General features: G+C 36.1%; 2 non-coding genes across 2 annotated transcripts; both read right to left on the bottom strand.

Moving 5' to 3' along the window:
* Positions 1–699: 699 nt before the first annotated feature.
* TRNAW-CCA (transfer RNA tryptophan (anticodon CCA)) lies at positions 700–773 on the bottom strand. Its single transcript has one exon. It is a non-coding gene; the product is annotated as a tRNA-Trp (tRNA).
* A 139-nt stretch (positions 774–912) lies between these two features.
* Positions 913–986, bottom strand: TRNAP-UGG (transfer RNA proline (anticodon UGG)). Its single transcript has one exon. It is a non-coding gene; the product is annotated as a tRNA-Pro (tRNA).
* Between the last annotated feature and the right edge of the window lie 9,080 nt (positions 987–10,066).

Genomic DNA, 10,066 nt, shown 5'->3' with positions numbered 1-10,066 from the left:
TTCGGAATTAGGGACTCATGTATCATCTGATGAATCCACTTTCTTTTACACTTCTGTATCTTACTCTATCTTGTTTTTTAGTATTATCTAAAATAACTGATGAATTATGAATTTTCCATAACTTAGGTAAATGCTTTACCAACATATGTAGTGTAGTAAAAAAAAATAAATGGAATTTAACTCTTTCATGCTTACTTTAACTAGTTATTTTGGTTTTCTACTGGCTGCTTTAACTATAACCCCAGCTCTATTTATTGGCTTGAACAAGATACGCCTTATTTGAATTGACTGAATAATTATAATTCAGAAAAGAAAAATCTTTCTTTGGGATTCCTGGCATTCTACGACTCTTTTCCAGACTAATTAGGAATTCTTTTCTTGGTCATTGAGATTCGTGGATAATTTAGAGTACTATTTAGGGATAGATCGTACCTCTTTTTTTATCCCCTCGAACAAATCGAAATGATTGAAGTTTTTCTATTTGGAATCGTCTTAGGCCTAATTCCTATTACTTTAGCGGGATTATTCGTGACTGCGTATTTGCAATACAGGCGTGGGGATCAGTTGGATCTTTGATTGAGTCATTTTTTTTTTTTGATTGACCTCCTCCAGACCAGAGAGGAGGTCAAATTGAAATTGGAGTTACAATTCAATTTTGTTAAGTTATTTTACTCTGCTTCGACATAAAATAGATGGAATCACGCTCTGTAGGATTTGAACCTACGACATCGGGTTTTGGAGACCCGCGTTCTACCGAACTGAACTAAGAGCGCTTTCATTCATTCAAAAAGAAAATCTTTTTCTATTCCTAATGTATCTCACGTACGTATAGTCTCCACAAATTCAAGTTATACCCACTTTACTTTAATTGATCTCGTCGCTACTGCCTATAAAGAAGAAAGAAGTAATAGGTAGGGATGACAGGATTTGAACCTGTGACATTTTGTACCCAAAACAAACGCGCTACCAAGCTGCGCTACATCCCTTTTCCAAATTAAATTGTTGTACAATGCCATTGTACACAATTCCTGTCTTCTTTTCCACATCATAATTTTCTTCTTCTTTCTTTCTCTATCTATATATAGAACCCTCGTGTCATTTCTTCTTTTTGGTCTCATATAATTAAGGAATTATATACATATAAAATCCAATATAATTTCGCCTATAAAAGAAGGATTACTTTTCCTTGGTAATATATAGGAAGAAGGGGTCATCTTTTTCTTTTTTAGGGATAGGAAAATTTCGTCGATATGGTTCATTTTATATATAGCATAACAATCTTGGGCAAGAGTTTATGATCATATATGTATTCCAACAAGGAAGGAGGATTTTCAATGCGGGATATAAAAACATATCTCTCTGTAGCACCCGTGCTAAGTACTCTATGGTTTGGTGCTTTAGCAGGTTTATTGATAGAAATTAATCGTTTATTCCCAGATGCTTTGTCATTCCCTTTTTTTTAATTCTAGTTATTGCTATGGGAGGGATAGATTTCTTCGTGATATGACAAAATTTGATCCTTTTCAATCTTTTTTTAGTATCGGAAGGAAAAAGAAAGAAAAGATGGATTGGGTTGAACCTCAGAGTCATTAAAAATTTGGTAAACCCCATTTTTGAAAATAGAAATTCAATTTAAAGGGGTACCCAAGCTAAATAAGGCCTCAGAAATCAGAGCATAGAAAAGGCGGGGCTGGCTAATTAAATGAAAGGATTTCGAACCAAAATCTTTGCTAATTCGACAAGGATTGTATTCTTTAATTATTTCTCTATTTTTTATTACTTAATTAAAGAATAAAAAAAAATTATTCTAATGAATTTTATTCTTCTTCTTCGGATTCAAAATAGAAGAATAAAAGAATAAGTAGAAGAATTAAGTTAAGTCAATCCAAAAAGAAAAGGAGGTTCATGGCCAAGGGAAAAGATGTTAGAATCAGAGTTATTTTGGAATGCATCAGTTGTGTTCGAAAAGGTGCCAATGAGGAATCGACGGGGATTTCTAGATATAGTACTCAAAAGAATCGCCACAATACACCCGGACAATTAGAATTCAAAAAATTTTGTCGTTATTGTCGCAAGCATACGACTCATCACGAAATAAAGAAATAGGAACATCGTGTGTTTGATCTTTCCAAACAACAGAAAGAGTAAGAACTTCATATTTAATATATAAAGAAAACATAGTATAGAATACAAAATACAAATCAACTCATCTGATTTCCGGTAGATATTATTTCATATGTATAGAGGGTATTCATATACTATAATATGAATCAAATAAGATATGGATCAAAGAAAAACTACTTCTTCTGGATCCTAAATTAATAAAATAAAGAAGTGAATTTTCAAATTTTCAAATTTTAAATAAGGAATAAATCATGTATACATCTAAACAACCTTTTCTTAAATCTAAGCAACCCTTTAGTAAATCCAAGCAAACTTTTAATAAATCCAAGCAACCCTTTCGTAAATCCAAGCAAACTTTTCGTAAATTCAAGCAACCTTTTCGTAAATCTAAACAACCTTTTCGTAGGCGTCCCCGGATTGGCCCGGGAGATCGAATTGATTATAGAAACATGAGTTTAATTAATAGATTTATTAGTGAACAAGGAAAAATATTATCGAGACGAATAAATAGATTAACCTTGAAACAACAACGATTAATTACTCTTGCTATAAAACAGGCTCGTATTTTATCTTTCTTACCGTTTCGTAACTATGAGAACGAAAAGCAATTTCAAGCCCAGTCAATTTCAATAATTACAGGTTCTAGACCCAGAAAAAATAGACATATTCCTCAATTAACGCAAAAGTACAATTCCAATCGAAACTTAAGAAACAACAACCAAAATTTAAGAAACAACAACCGGAACTTAAGTTCCGATTGTTGATGTTTTATTCGAATTCGAAAGGGCCAGACCTATATATATTATAAAGAAAGTAATCCAGCTCGTTGATTCCTACCACTTAATCTTAATTTATTGTATCTTCCCGGAGTTCCCTCTCCGGGAATTCATCTTTTATTATTCCAGTATATTACTTTATTTATACCTTTAATTGATGATCTTTATTTTATTGGAAATCGTGTAAAGATTATTTGGATTTGATACAGCTACTTGTGCAAGCATTTTACGATTAAGAATCAATTTCTTCTTGTACAGGTTGTGTATTAATTTACTATAACTATCGAATACTTTATATACCCGCGTTGCTGCGTTTATCCGAGTGATCCACAAACGACGAAAATCCCTCTTTTGCCTACCTCTATCTCGATGAGAGGAAACAAAAGCTCTTTTTACCTGTTGGGTAATCATTCGATTAAGTCTTAAATGAGCCCCTCTAAAGTTTGAGGCAAATGAACGCATTTTTGTTCGTCGTCTCCGGGCTATATATCCTCGCGGAACTCTGGTCATTGAATCAAATTAACCTTAATGAATAACTAATGATTTCTCTTCTTTTAGCCACCCTTTTTCTCATTAATAACAAAACTAATTATTCCGATATATAAAATATTAATTCCAATGGCTTTTGCTATAGTAACCTTCCCAACCACGATTTTTTATTCCACTCCGTTCAGTTATTTCTATACGAAATAACAAATTCATTCTAATAATACTAAAAAAAATAGTGGGTTCCATCGTTTCTATGGTTCCCTTTTAAACGGTGAGGCCCTCTCTATACACCGGAGCCCTTTCTTTCATCAAAAGGTATTGCGAACTTGTATAGTCCACATTCTTTGGCTCTACCTATCCATTATAGAGTAAATAGCTCTTTTCACAATAAGAGTTATCCATACAGTGACGGTATTTAATTATGAAAGTTGGCTAAGTAGCTGACCCTGTTAGTCCGTTCTTTTAAGATAAAGGAGCATAAGCCTTTTTCTTTTTATTACTATTTCCTCCGCTTAATGGATAACCATTTGCTACCAATGGGAGAATTGCTTCTTATTTCCAATTTAGATAATTGGATTTGCACCAAAGGAAACCATAAATTCCATATACCATAGAAATCTAGGATAGAGAAGCTATATCCTATTCATTGGTACTAATCATGGATACTTCAATTTTTTTTATATTTGTTTGAAGTCATGATCTGAACGAGTCGCACATACACCCTAGCACATGTTCCTCGACGCTGAGGGCATCCTTTAAGCGCGGCCGTTTTTCGAGCATTTCGTATTGGCTGTCTTGCGTTTCTAATAAGTTGTTTAACCGTCGGCATGTTGTATGTATATAGAAAAAAATGGATTGGTTTAGATCCATCTTAACCTGATGATTGCTCATCATGAAGTCTTTCTATTTTCTATTAAATCGAGGAAAACACGAATTTAGCTGTGAAATAACTTTACAAGAAATCCGGACACTACCAATCCTTAAACATTTCTGGAAACCACACTGGATCAGTATCGCAGTGCTTGTCAATCATTTCATCCCCTACAATATCGACAAGTCCATAAGCTTTGGCTTCGTCTGCTGACATAAAAACATCCCTTTCCATGTCTTCGGATACAACCCAAAAAGGCTTGCCTGTTCTTACTGCATAAACCCTTGTGATCATTTCGCGAACTTTGTGTAACTCTTCTACTTCTAGTAAAAATTCTGGTGTCCTTGCCCGATAATAAGCACTAGCAGGTTGGTGAAGCATAATCCTCGCGTGAGGGAATGCTATACGCTTGGTGGGTTCTCCTCCAAGCAGAATGAAGGACGCCATGGAGGCGGCTATTCCGAGGCATATTGTATATATATCTGGTGTCACCGTTTGCATCGTATCAAAAATAGCCATTCCTGAGATTAGCCACCCGCCTGGGGAGTTTATAAACAAAAAAATATCACTAATTCCATCTTCTATACTCAGATATACCATGAGACCTGTAATATGATTCGTGATCTCGCAACGAATCTCTTGACCTAAAAAAAGTGTCCTTTCTCGATACATAACATTGTATAAGTCAACCCAAGTCGCTTCTTCATCTCCAGGAATCCGGTAAGGTACTTTTGGAACACCAATGGGCATATTAGATTAATATTATTAAATTTAAGTAAGAAAACCACACTTTAATATGGAAACGTAAGAATGGAACAGAAAGAAAGAATCCGCAGTTTATTGTCTTAATTTTTATTCTTATTCTATATGAATATTATAGATTCTATTAATACGTAGATTGAAAGGTTATACATATAAGGAATGTAAGACAGATTGAATAAAGAAAAGGGAATGGGTGATTTGAATGCTAAACAAAGAGGGGTAGCGATCTATTCTTCGTTTTTTCCAAATTGGCCAAGTTACCCATTGCATATTGGCACTTATCGAGTATAGAATAGATCTGCTTCTCTTTCTTCTTATGAACAGAATTGGCTTCTTATTTTTAATGGAATGAAATAAATATTCGCGCTTTCTGACACAGAATCCCCTAGAAGGGTTAGGTACATAGGATATGGATAGTCTTTTTCAATGCGATAAAATAAAGCGACATCGTGTCTATTTTTCTTTGCTAAAGGGGTATTTCCATGGGTTTGCCTTGGTATCGTGTTCATACTGTCGTATTGAATGATCCGGGTCGATTGCTTGCGGTGCATATAATGCACACAGCTCTAGTTTCTGGTTGGGCTGGCTCAATGGCTTTATACGAATTAGCAGTTTTTGATCCCTCTGATCCTGTTCTGGATCCAATGTGGAGACAAGGTATGTTCGTAATTCCCTTCATGACTCGTTTAGGAATAACGGATTCGTGGGGTGGTTGGAGTATTTCAGGAGGAACTGTAACAAATCCGGGTATTTGGAGTTATGAAGGTGTGGCAGGTACGCATATTGTGTTTTCTGGCTTGTGTTTCTTGGCAGCGATCTGGCATTGGGTATATTGGGACCTAGAAATATTCTCTGATGAGCGGACGGGAAAACCCTCTTTGGATTTGCCCAAGATCTTTGGAATTCATTTATTTCTTGCAGGGGTGGCTTGCTTTGGCTTTGGGGCATTTCATGTAACGGGTTTGTATGGTCCTGGGATATGGGTATCCGATCCTTATGGACTAACTGGAAAAGTACAAGCTGTAAATCCAGCGTGGGGTGCAGAAGGTTTTGATCCTTTTGTTCCGGGGGGAATAGCTTCTCATCATATTGCTGCGGGTACATTGGGTATATTAGCGGGCTTATTCCATCTTAGTGTCCGTCCGCCTCAACGTCTATATAAAGGATTACGTATGGGCAATATTGAAACTGTACTTTCCAGTAGTATCGCTGCTGTTTTTTTTGCAGCTTTCGTAGTTGCTGGAACTATGTGGTATGGGTCAGCAACGACCCCAATCGAATTATTTGGGCCTACTCGTTATCAGTGGGATCAGGGATACTTTCAGCAAGAAATATATCGAAGAGTTAGCAATGGTTTAGCCGAAAATCTTAGTTTATCAGAAGCTTGGTCTAAAATTCCCGAAAAATTAGCCTTTTATGATTATATTGGTAATAATCCGGCAAAAGGGGGATTATTCAGAGCAGGCTCAATGGACAATGGGGATGGAATAGCTGTTGGATGGTTAGGACATCCCGTCTTTAGAGATAAAGAAGGACGTGAGCTTTTTGTACGCCGTATGCCTACTTTTTTTGAAACATTTCCGGTTGTTTTGGTAGATGAGGAGGGAATTGTTAGAGCAGACGTTCCTTTTAGAAGAGCAGAATCCAAATATAGTGTTGAACAAGTAGGTGTAACGGTGGAGTTCTATGGTGGCGAACTTAATGGAGTAAGTTATTCTGATCCTGCTACTGTAAAAAAATATGCGAGGCGTTCTCAATTAGGGGAAATTTTTGAATTAGACCGGGCTACTTTGAAATCTGATGGTGTTTTTCGCAGCAGTCCAAGGGGTTGGTTCACTTTTGGTCATGCTACCTTTGCTTTGCTCTTCTTTTTCGGACACATTTGGCATGGCGCTAGAACATTGTTCCGAGATGTTTTTGCTGGTATTGATCCAGATTTGGATGCTCAAGTGGAATTTGGAACATTCCAAAAAGTGGGAGATCCAACTACAAGGAAACAGGCAGTTTGATACACATTGTTATAGTATCTTTCACCTCTCTTTTTTGATTTGACATGGGAAACATCTCCCATCCTTTCTTTGACTCTTTTTCTTTCTTTATATGGGAAATTATCCCAAATGACAAATGAATAGGTGTGGAAGTTATAATTGTAAATAAACCAGGATCGAATCTATGGAAGCATTGGTTTATACGTTCCTTTTAGTTTCGACTTTAGGGATAATTTTTTTCGCTATCTTCTTCCGAGAACCACCTAAGGTTCCACCAACTCCAACTAAAAGAATAAAATAATTTCATTTAAGTAAGAAGTCCCCCTATCTGGGAGACTTCTTACTTAAATTAGTCTCCGTGTTCTTCGAATGGATCTCTTAATTGTTGAGAGGGTTGCCCAAACGCGGTATATAAGGCATACCCAGTAAAGCTTACAAGTAAACCAGATATGGAGATGGCGACTAAAGTTGCTGTTTCCATTTTTATAGAATTTCAAGATTACAATGGATCTACGAAAAGATCGTGTATTTACAACTACAACGGAATAGTATACAAAGTCAACACCAATGATTAAATAGAATTTATGGCTACACAAACCGTTGAAGATAGTTCTAAACCTAGGCCAAAACGAACTGGTGCAGGTAGTTTACTGAAACCCTTGAATTCGGAATATGGGAAAGTCGCCCCGGGTTGGGGGACTACTCCTTTTATGGGGATCGCAATGGCTTTATTCGCTATATTCCTATCTATCATTTTAGAAATTTATAATTCTTCCGTTTTACTGGACGGAATTTTAACCAATTAGGTTTCTACTAACTAAAACTAGGAAGTCAGAGTTTTTCCATCCAAAAAAGCCTTTCTAGTTTAAGATCTACATTTCTAGATATTATGGTAGTTCGACCGCGGAATTTTTTTGTTTCGGTATCTCTGGAATATGAGTGTGTGACTTGTTAGAATTGATCCTATTGATAATACATAGAAAGGGCCTGTTATCTCTATCAAGATGATTCTAATTCGTCAGATATTATTTATTCTAGTATCTGGAACACGAAATAGATAGAGTGGATCAAAAAAAAATGGAACTATGATTCATACTCACTATTAAGACCTCGCAACCAGACTGAAAAATTCAAGTAGTTCTTAAATAAAAATAAAAAAGAAATTTTCTTCCTTCCAATTTTGTTTGCCCAAAAGACAACTTTTTTTCTCTCGATTTTGTCGAGTCATTACACTGATTCAATAAATGATTATCAAGCGGTTCTTATTCGAAGAACCCTTGCCTTTTGTTTAGCTTGAGACTAAATCATCGTGGCTCTAGTATGAATCTAAGGTTTTAATTGAACTGATTCATAGGATCTCAACAAGATAATTTCTATATTACGCATAAAAAAACAAATCCTTTATAGGGAAGAGAAAAGTCAAGAAGCCTCTAATGACCAACATAAGGGAAAGGAAGAAAGAAAGACGCGCCAACTTGAGATTTTTTGGCATTATCATCACAAAGAAGATATTCCGGATTTTTCTTATTTGATATCTTCAAGGCAAATCGACCCAATTCAGTGGCTGATGAAGTTTTGAACCTTTTTTCTAATATTCGTTGAAAATTTTTGTGTTTCTGCTTGAGCCGTACGAGATGAAATTTTCATATACGGCTCTTAGAGGGGGACTCGGGTTAGTTACCTATCTCAATAAAGTATATGATTGGTTTGAGGAACGTCTTGAGATTCAGGCAATTGCAGATGATATAACTAGTAAATATGTTCCTCCCCATGTCAACATATTTTATTGTTTAGGGGGAATTACACTTACTTGTTTTCTAGTACAAGTCGCTACCGGTTTTGCTATGACTTTTTACTACCGACCAACCGTTACAGAGGCTTTTTCCTCGGTTCAATACATAATGACCGAGGCCAACTTTGGTTGGTTAATCCGATCAGTTCATCGATGGTCAGCAAGTATGATGGTTTTAATGATGATCCTGCATGTATTTCGTGTGTATCTCACAGGGGGATTTAAAAAACCCCGCGAATTAACTTGGGTCACAGGTGTGGTTTTGGCTGTTTTGACTGCATCATTTGGTGTAACTGGTTATTCTTTGCCTTGGGATCAAATTGGCTATTGGGCAGTCAAAATTGTGACAGGTGTACCTGACGCCATTCCGGTAATAGGATCGCCTTTAGTGGAGTTATTACGCGGAAGTGCTAGTGTGGGCCAATCCACTTTGACTCGTTTTTATAGTTTACATACCTTTGTACTGCCTCTGCTTACTGCCGTATTTATGTTAATGCACTTTCCAATGATACGTAAGCAAGGTATTTCGGGTCCTTTATAGGGAAGGCATATCATAGAGAATTATAATTATCATATATCATATCGGGTAGGTTTTGGTATTTCATTGCTACAAGCATGGGTTATTGTAAAATAACACATGTCATTTGGATACTTCTCTTCAACTCCAAAGTATTTTTATACAATACAAATAGTTGAAGTTAATTTTACGAAAGAAAAAAGGCGGATTATGGGAGTGTGTGACTTGAATTATTGATTTGGCCATGCAGATAAAGAATTGGATCTGCCACATTAGAATTCACAACCAAAGGTGTCTCCGCATCCAATCAACATGTAAGTCCCCTACCTAGGAAGGATAGGCTGGTTCACTTGAGGAGAATATCTTCTATGATCATACCGCAACCATGTCATCCATGAACAGGCTCCGTAAGATCCCATAGAGTAGAAATGGAATAAGTCATGTGACATGATCCAGTTCTCTATTTATTACACTTACCTTTTTATTATAGTATGGAAATGCATTCATTTTCTTTGCATCGATTGTGATCCGCAATACTATCGGAGTAAAAGAAGGGATCTAAGGAAGAATGTAGGCTAAACTTTTTGATTTTTTATTAGTAACAAGTAAATATTTTGTTTGGAGGTAAGAAACTTGCGATATTGAGGGGATAAATACCAACTAATCAAGAGACATGAGACAATCCACAAAGCAATTGATCATGATCAAATTTGTAAGCCCACTTGGATATTGAGCATTTACCCATAA

This window comes from Triticum urartu, unplaced genomic scaffold (assembly GCF_056163025.1).
Source record: "Triticum urartu cultivar PI428250 unplaced genomic scaffold, HENAU_Tu73 scaffold579, whole genome shotgun sequence".
NCBI classification, from domain to species: Eukaryota; Viridiplantae; Streptophyta; class Magnoliopsida; order Poales; family Poaceae; genus Triticum; species Triticum urartu.
The sequence above is the reverse complement of the archived record's forward strand: the minus strand, read 5'-3'. Positions and strand labels throughout refer to the sequence as shown.